The 9,147-nt window shown below is 48.3% G+C and overlaps 1 pseudogene; it reads right to left on the minus strand.

The window, feature by feature from the left end:
• Positions 1-1,207: 1,207 nt before the first annotated feature.
• Positions 1,208-1,957, minus strand: LOC119822261 (annotated as a pseudogene).
• Between the last annotated feature and the right edge of the window lie 7,190 nt (positions 1,958-9,147).

The raw sequence follows: 9,147 nt of genomic DNA on the forward strand, positions 1-9,147 counted from the left end.
GCTGTATATAATCATGACCTAGTTGACTCACAGGTTTCTGGGGACGCTTCTGTCTCTGTCTCCCGTACTAATGTAGGTGCACTGGGATGTAGATACATTACTGTGCCTGGCTTTCATGTGGGCTCTAGGGATTCAGACTCACACCTTCATGTTTGCTCAGCAAGTCCTTTACCCACTAAGCCATCTTCTCAGCCTGTAAAGTATTGCCAGGGCAAACTCCAGGCAATGGTTTTCCTTGCTTTTTTTTTCTTGGCAGTACTGAGGATTGAACCTAGAATTTCATGCATGTTAGGAAAGTGCTCAACCCTGAACTATGGTTCCATCACTGGTATTCCAACTTATCAGCCTTGCTCCATTGGCCAAAAGTCCATCTTGTGCACATTCCTATGCTTCTCAATAAGAACTATGCCCCATTGTTCATATCTGCACTGCATATGTGTTGGTATTTCTATTGTAGTCTATAGTGTTGAAAAAAAAACCAAAATGCTGTTTGTCATCTGAATAGTTGGTCTCATGGTCCTCTACTAATACATGTATGTATTATACATATTATATTATATATATACACAATTATATGTAATACATAGCAAATTAGTTATATAATATATAACAAATATATAGTGACCTGAAGTTTGAAAAATTCCTGTCTAATTGGACAGCACAAGTGGGAAGTGATTTCAGAAGAAAGTGTGCTTGACAGAGAGGAGGGAGGCTGGGGCCTTCTGGCTGGGGTGTCATGGAGGATGTCACAAAGGCAGTCACATTTAAGATGGTCCTGATGACAGAGGGATACCGTTCAGTAGCTGGTCTGAGTAATTAAAGGGTCATAATGTTTGTGATAACACAGGCTATTATGTTTCGGCTTCTTTGTTCTTTGAGTTAGGATTGCGCTGGTTAGTGGTTTTTTATTTTTTTATTTTTATTTTATGTATATATATATATGTGTGTGTGTGTGTGTGTGTGTGTGTGTGTGCACCCATATGGATATATGCACACCACTTGGATGCAGATGCCTATGGAGGCCAGATGATATTATTGTATCCCCTGGAGTTGGAATTACAGATGGTTGTGAGCCATCACATGGCTGCTGGGAACTGAACCTGGGTCCTCTGCAAGAGTAGTAAGTACTCTCGATTGCTGAGCTATCTCTCCAGCCCCTAGTTTTTTTTTTTCATGGTCTGATCATTTATTTGTTACCCCTATAGACTTATTTTTGACTGGACTCAGACTTAGAAGTAGAAGCTCTCAGCGAGGACAGCCTTCGCCTCTTGGCAATCTGCTCCTGGCGCTTTTCCTTGGCTTCCTTCATTCTCTTGGCCAAAAGTTTAGCATATCCTGCAGCCTCCCCCTTGTTTTTCTTTGTTCGTTGCTTCTTCAGAGCAATACGCCGGCGTTTGTGTTGCAGGACACGCGGAGTCACAAGACGCTGAATCTTGGGTGCCTTGGTCCTAGGCTTCTTACCTTCTTTGTTTAAAGGCTTTCTGACAACGTACTGGCGGACGTCATCTTCTTTAGAGAGATTAAAAAGCTTTCGGATTCTGCTAGCTCTTTTAGGTCCCAGCCGACGAGGCACAGTAGTATCTGTCAGTCCAGGAATATCCTTCTCTCCTTTTTTTACAATAACCAAGTTGAGAACACTCAGGTTGGCATCCACAATGCATCCTCGGACAGATTTGCGCTTCCTCTCTCCAGTTCTCCTTGGTCTATAACAAGAATGCCCCTTACTCAACAGCAGGCGCACTCTGCCATGGGTCAGGACACCTTGTTTCATGGGAAAACCTTGTTTGTCATTGCCGCCACTGATTCGGACCACATAACCCTTCCACTCTTCCCCCAGGGCATCGGCAGCCACTTCCGTAGCCATGCGCTTCTCATAGAAGGTCCGAAGCTTGCGTTCATCGTCCACTTAGATGAGTTTCTGGCAGCCAGTGGCAGGGAAGGAGATATTCAGCTTCATCTTCTTCGCACAGCCCTCCAGCCCCTAGTTTTAACTATCAACTGCACACAACCTAGAGTCACTGGGGAAGAGAGTCTGAATGAAGAATTATCTAGATCAGGTTGGCCTGTGGTCATGAGTGTGGAAGCCCGTCGGGACTGTTAATTAAGATGAGAAGATCCACCCTGTATCCGGGTGGCACCATTTCATGGGCTGGACTCTGACCTGTGAAAGAGTTGGAGCAAGCTGAGCAAGCGCAGCAGCAGGCAAGGACCCACGCCTTGGTTCTCCCTGCGACTGTGGATGCGATGTGTGAAGCCCCCGCAGTGAGTGTACCCTGGAACTGCAAGTTGAAACAAACCCTTTCCTCCCTTCCGTTGCTTCTGGTCAGGGTGCTTCATCACAGTGGCAGAAACAAGGGTTCACTTTAGTGCCAAGGCTGGTCTTGAACTTTGCGACTCTTCTGCTGTAGTTTTCCCAGTGCCAGAATTACAGGTGTGGACTATTATCCCCAGCCTAGTTCAGATCATTTTATTAATATGTGAAATGATACTTTCCTTTTCAAGGGACGTTCTCACTTGTAGCTCTGCTGGCCTGTCTTTGGGCACCTGTGAACTAACTGGAGTATTGACCACATTTCATCAAAGGGGACACAGAGACTTAGTGCATTAGCTGCCACAAAACAACTAAAGGATGAAAGGGCTTATTTCGCTGTGATCAGGAAGTGACACTACCTCCAGGAGACAGAGACAGCCCCTCTGGAGAGCCATGCACCACCCAGCATTGCCCTCACCACTGAGACTTCCATATGGCCCTCTGACAGCTTTGGAAAGCCCTAGACACCATGGTGCACTCCAAGATCACCTCCCTGGGTTCAGCCTCAGCTCTGAACTCCCTGGCTTCTTCCTGTCTTTGCCCCAAACTAACATCTCCAGGAGCACTGGCTGCACTGTCCCCTCCCCTGTCACAGCGATGAGGGCTCCTGGGCCAGGCCCATCCCACCCTCTCTTGACCCCAGTTGTTGTGGTCCCAGGATAACCAGAAGTGACCACACACAGTGTTCAAGAGCAAGGTCTAGGTTCCCTCCAGTTCTAGGTCCGCTCCGGTTCTAGGTCCTTGTCACAGCTCCTGTTTCTCTGATGGGGGCACGCGGACCCCGCTGATTTTCTGGTAGATCCAGGTTCCCAGAATCCTGGGGTGACGTGGACCTCAGCAGCCAGTTTGGCTGTCCGTTTCCCATTGCTTACCAGCCTTTTGACCTTTGCCATGGACTCAGTTTGAAGATATAGTCCATCATGGTGGGGAAGGCATGGTGGCAGAAGTATAAGGCAGGCAGCTGGTGACTCTGTGCCTGCTGTAAGGAAGCAGGGAAGAATTCTGGCATTGGGCTTGTGTTCTTGTTTTCATTTAGGCCATGGGTTGATACAGATTATATTTAGGGTGGGTGTCCGCACTTAACCCAACCTAGAAAAACTCCTCACAGACACAGCCAGGGGTTTGTCTCCTAAGAGATGATCCTGTCAAGTTGACAATTAATATTTATCATTACATAGAGCAAGAAAGGATCGTGCCCAAAGATCCACAGCTGGTTGGCTTTGATAGAGTCGGGTAGGAGCTCCAGTTTGCTGATTGCAGCCTCTGAATCACCCAAGCAGTGGGAAGCTGGGTGCTGAATCCCTGATTGCGGTTTGTTGGTGAGAGCTAAGGTCCAGAAGAATCAATCACTTTGACCTCTACAACTCAACTCCTGTCTATCCTCCTCTCCCACTCAGATGGCAGCACTGGCTAATGGGCCTCAGAGCCACAGCCAGGTCAGTCCTTCCTGCCTCTCTCCAGAGGGAAGACTGAACTTGGTATCCTTGGGCCTCCCACCCAGCCTCATAAATGACCACCGCTCTCCCCAGAAACCTTGCGAATCTGACCTCCCAGTGTGGAGGCCACAGCTCAAGCTGAAGCCTTCTGCGCACCAAGTGCAAGCTCTGCCCTCTCTGCATCCCAGGCTGATTCTGTAGCCTCATCTGTTTGACTTCCTTTCTCTCAAGGAACTTACAATTTAATCAGGAGCGCCTAATAGTACACACATGCTAAATTGCAATCATTCATTGTATCTAGCCTGGGGCTTTTCTGTCTGTTAGAAATATCAGGGTTATTTCCTCCTTTTAAGAGTTTACGTTAAGAAAAAAAAGAACCCAACAAACTTTACAAATAATGTTTGCTGTTTAATGTTCTCTCCTCAAATATCAATCTGCGAAAAAATAGAAACTCCTTTTTTTACAATTCATCTTTAGGATGGAGTTCCGGTTTCTTCTAATGTAATGAATGTACTGCAGATAATGGTCCAACCGTGCAAATGAAAGGCACATATAATCAAAATGATAATGGAGCGTATTGTATGGCTTGTATAATAAAAATCCATACCAACATGGAAGTCATATCTCAAGGCAACATTTCTCTCCTTTGATTTTCGTAGTAATTGTACATGTAAGAGCAGGGCAGCGAGAAGTGGGGAAACCAAGGGTCTTTATTGCTTCATTAGGCAGCTGGCATTCTGACGGTCCAGCCTGTCAACAGCCGTCCCTTAATTTCCAAGGGAACTTACCCTCTACTTGCCATAAAGATTTACAGCCGCTTTCTCCTCAGCCCTCTCTCTGTGAAGGGGCACAGCAAAAGGGAATGGGATCGCAGGGGCCCCTTTGGATTGGCTCCTTCTGCCTGCTCTGGGGTTTGGGTCAATTGGGAGCTAGGTCTTTGCTGGGGCCTGAGAGAACTTCAGGTTGGATGTGCCCCCCCCCCCCACCAGCAGTGTGCAGGTCTGAGCCTCAAAGTGTGGCCGGTTGGCACACACCAGCTGGTGAGAATGGCCCAGTTTCCAGCTGGTTCAGGCGCTTGCTCAAGTATGACCTTGGCTTTGACCTCTCTTTGCTTCAGGCCTTTGGAAGCCATTCCCCCATTTCTCTTTCAGCTAACTAGAGCTGGCTTTGTCGTGTGTGCAGTTTGGATGGGTAAAGTAAGGCCTGATGGGTATGGAGACGGCAGGTCTGAAGGATAACCTCCAGAGGCTGGGTGAAGTTTTGGGAGAGAGTGGGCCTTGCTGGGTATTTTTCCCTGGCCCCGCTTCCCTCAGACCCACACTTTAGACATTCTTCTAGGACTCCTGACCTCAGTCATCCCGGGTGTGATCAGCCAAGCTTCCACTTGTCCCCTTTGTTCATGTCACGTTCCCTTCAAATCTCTGGGTGTGAACGTGGCAAACCTGCCTTGCAGGACCTATGTGGACCGTTGAGACCAGCTTCTTCCTGGTTCAGATGCAGGCAATAGCCATCTATGCCTGCTGGCCAGTGGGACTGTAATTGTACCCCTTCAGGTGGGTGTTTTCTTATCCCCCTCTCTAGATAAAACCACTGAGTCCTTGGACAAGGTTATAGAGCTGGTAGGTAATGGGAAGGGCTGGTCTAACTGGCTACTGAGGTCCATGTCACCCCAGGATTCTGGGAACTTGGATCTAGCAGAAAGTCAGCGGGGTCCACGTGCCCCCAGCAGAGAAACAGGAGCTGTGACAAGGACCTAGAACCGGAGCGGACCTAGAACTGGAGGGAACCTAGACCTTGCTCTTGAACGCTGTGTGTGGTTGCTTCTGGTTATCCTGGGACCACAACAACTGGGGTCAAGAGAAGGTGGGATGGGCCTGGCCCAGGAGCCCTCATCGCTGTGACAGGGGAGGGGACAGTGCAGCCAGTGCTCCTGGAGATGTCAGTTTGGGGCAAAGACAGGAAGAAGCCAGGGAGTTCAGAGCTGAGGCTGAACCCAGGGAGGTGATCTTGGGGTGCACCGTGGTGTCTAGGGCTTTCCAAAGCTGTCAGAGGGCCATATGGGAGTCTCAGTGGTGGGGGACAATGTTGGGTGGTGCATGGCTCTCCAGAGGGGCTGTCTCTGTCTCCTGGAGGTATTGTCACTTCCTGATCCCTGTGTAATAGGCATCCACTGACCAGCTTGTGGTACAAACTTCTAGGCCTTCTATAGAATTAGTATCTCTGGTTTCTGGGCTATGGTGGTGCTTGCCTTTAATCACAACACTCAGGAGGCAGTGACGAGTGGACCTGAGTTCACGGTCAGCCTGGTCTACAGAGTTCCAGGCCAGCCAGGGCTACACAGAGAAACCCTGTCTTGGGGGGAGGGGGAGAATTAACATCTCTGTGGACATGGCCCAGGAATCTGCACTGCTAATAAGCAAACCAACAGGATGGCCCCATACCTGATATGATGTAGAAAAAGGTGGAGGAGGTCATGGAGAGCGTCAAAAGCTTTGGGAGGCCTCGAAAGGCAGGCGTTCTTGTTCACATTCATGAAGACATGGTGGGACCTTCAGGAGGTTGGAACCTTACTGGAAGAAGCAGGTCATTATTTGTTTTAAACTTCATTTATTATTATTGCGTATGTATGGTGTGCATGGGACGGGGAAAACATGCTGTGTCACAATGCATTTTTCATACTTAACTTACTTATTATAGGTGCTTTGGTGTGAGACTCTGAGATTCCCTGGAACTGGGGTTACAGATAGTTGTGAGCTGCCCTGTGAGTTCTGGGTATTGAATCCGGGTCCTCTAGAAGAGCAGCCAGGGCTCTTCCTCACTAAGCCATCTCTTCAGCCCCCACAATGCATTTTGGAAGTCAGTCTTTCCTTCCACCTTTAGGTGGGATTGTGGGTGGATCCAGGATTGAAGTCAGGTCACTAGAATTGCACGCAAGCGTCTTTGCTACTGAGCGGTCTCGCTGGCCCAGGTCTTGAGGTTTTATAGTCTTGAGTTTTATACCTCACGTCCTGTGCACTTTGCTTTCCGATTGCTCTGAGACCAGATGTGTTCACTCTTGCTACTGAGCCTGCCATTCAACTTCCCCTCCTCAGGGAGATGTAAACAATGTGTAGCTCTCCTCCAAAGGTCCCAAGGACAAACTGAGTTTTTTATTTATTTATTTATTTTAGTAGAGCAATGGGGCTATAGGCAGGAGCATGGGTGGCCTTAAGACAGCTGCACTGGAAGGAAGGTCTGCATCCAGTATGGATGATGACTCCCCGGTGGCTACACAGATGGAGTCCCCTGCCCAGTCCTTCCCTACCTATATACTTCTAGTGTCTCCCTGAGGTCATGAGCAATTAGGGCAGACCTGCAGGCACCTGGTTTGGAGGAGCAGCTGGAGAGTCCAGTGAGGGCTTCATTACCCTCTCTGTTGCTCCTCCTATGAGGGAACATCAATGGTCAAGCCCGGCCCTGGACATCATTTGTAAGCCCCCTCCCTGAAGCTGAATATGGCAGTTTGGCTCAGAGGACAGTCCCGTACGGGAGCCGAAATAAAGCCTCCCATAAGCTGCTGCTTCTCAGCTACACAGAAATGAGTAAAGTAAATATCACAAGACAGCCATCACACCTGCCAATATGCTGTTTGCCTGCTGCTCCGTGTGGACCTGCTTCCGGGGAGATGCGGAACACTTTTCTGTTTTCAATAAGAGCCTCATTTAGGAGCCTGGGAAGACTAGTGCTTCGTGGTGGAGTGCCCGCGGACCATTCGCGAAGCCCTCGGTTCCCTCTCCATGTCCCTCCTTGTCTTTTCCCATGATGCCAGTGTCTCCTTCGGCTTTCAGGCTCATCGTAATCTCCTTGCTTCCCCATCCTGTGTCTTGGCCTCCTGGTCACTGTTTCCGGGTTCCAGCCCCGTGGAGCAGCATCCTGGAGAGGCTGGGAGCACCTGTGTGTGTGTGGGCGGTGGGGAGGGAGTAGGTGACTTGCTCAACCTCTCCTGTGCATGTCTTGGTACCCGTGGAGCAGCGGCTCCGAGGTGACTTCTGGCCCTGCTTCTGTCACTTCCGACCTCACCCCTATCCTTCCAAGCTTTTCTGAATCCAGCTGGGCCAGCAGGCTATCTCAAGCTCACAGTAGCAACTGGGCAGGTGAAGTTACTGTGCCGGTTCCCAAACACAGGCTTCCTCCTGGCGGAGAGTTGTCCGCTGTGGAGCAGATGGCTACTTTCTCTGTAAAGTGTGAGTGATTTCACAGAGGAGCTGTTATTCCTGGTCATTTAAGCCGCTCATTCATCTGCCTTGCTGTGGAGAACAGTTAAGATATACTTCCCACTGTGGTTCATTGGGGGGTGGCCCCCATTGGGGTCACCTTTGGAAGTTGGTCTCCCCTCTCCTCCTTGCCAGTCCCTAGGGCTAGCCTGAATCATCCAACATTGAGATGGCAGCTTTGAATGAAAAAGTTAATTATTCTTTATTATACTGAAGACAATTCATTTTTGTTAGTGATTTACTCTGCTCTCTAATTATAGATGCAGTGGCTAGAATGTCTTATGTTCTGTACTGCACATTTGAAAAAAATATGATCTATCCCCATCACTGATTTATGACTCTTCCCTTGGAAGTTTTCATTCCTGTTTTTGTGATAGCATTGAGGGACTCTGGCCAAGCCCCGTGCCTCTACTGGGGCTATTAAAGTTGCTGTGTACATACACAATTAAGGAATTTCAAAACACAAATTACTGCCTTTGGGGCCAGTAGCTAGCTGAGTTACCATCTATCATACCAGTCTCTCCCTGCTTCCCCCGCAGACAATACTGTATGTTCGGTAAAGTAAGTTAACACAAAATAACATTGTTTAAAATCATGCTTAAAAGAGCATAAAATAATGCCTTGTTTTGACACTGAACTTCTGATCCCTCTATCTCTCGAGTTTCACGCACCAACTACAAGTTTAAAATAATGCTGAAATTTAAGAGATAATTAAAAGCAGGGGGGAAAAAAGAAACAAAATGCTGTCCACTGAGAGTAAAGAAACACACATTTAGAAGAGGTTCAAATCTCTACCTGGCACCTTTCCCCCTGAAGAATATGCACAAAGCTGTCTGAAGTTGCAACAGCTCTTCCCTCGTTTGTTTCTGGTCAAATCTGAGTGAACCTTAGGCTTGGCAGGGCTCTGGAGCCTCATGTGCACCCCACATTTTGTCCTTGGGAACCCCATTGTCATAGAGACAATAGGCGGCAAGAGCCTGGCAGTAGAAGAGGAACTGCCTACCCAGCTCCGTGGGAGGTCTGCCTCTGACTTTAATGTCCAAACTGGGACTCTTGGCTTCACAAACCTGCTTCTGGTTTGGAGACTTGGTCCTTTTCCCAACATTATAGCATTAAATTTTTTTTTTTGCCATCAATAAAACCATGT

This window comes from Arvicola amphibius, chromosome 1 (assembly GCF_903992535.2).
Source record: "Arvicola amphibius chromosome 1, mArvAmp1.2, whole genome shotgun sequence".
NCBI lineage: Eukaryota > Metazoa > Chordata > Mammalia > Rodentia > Cricetidae > Arvicola > Arvicola amphibius.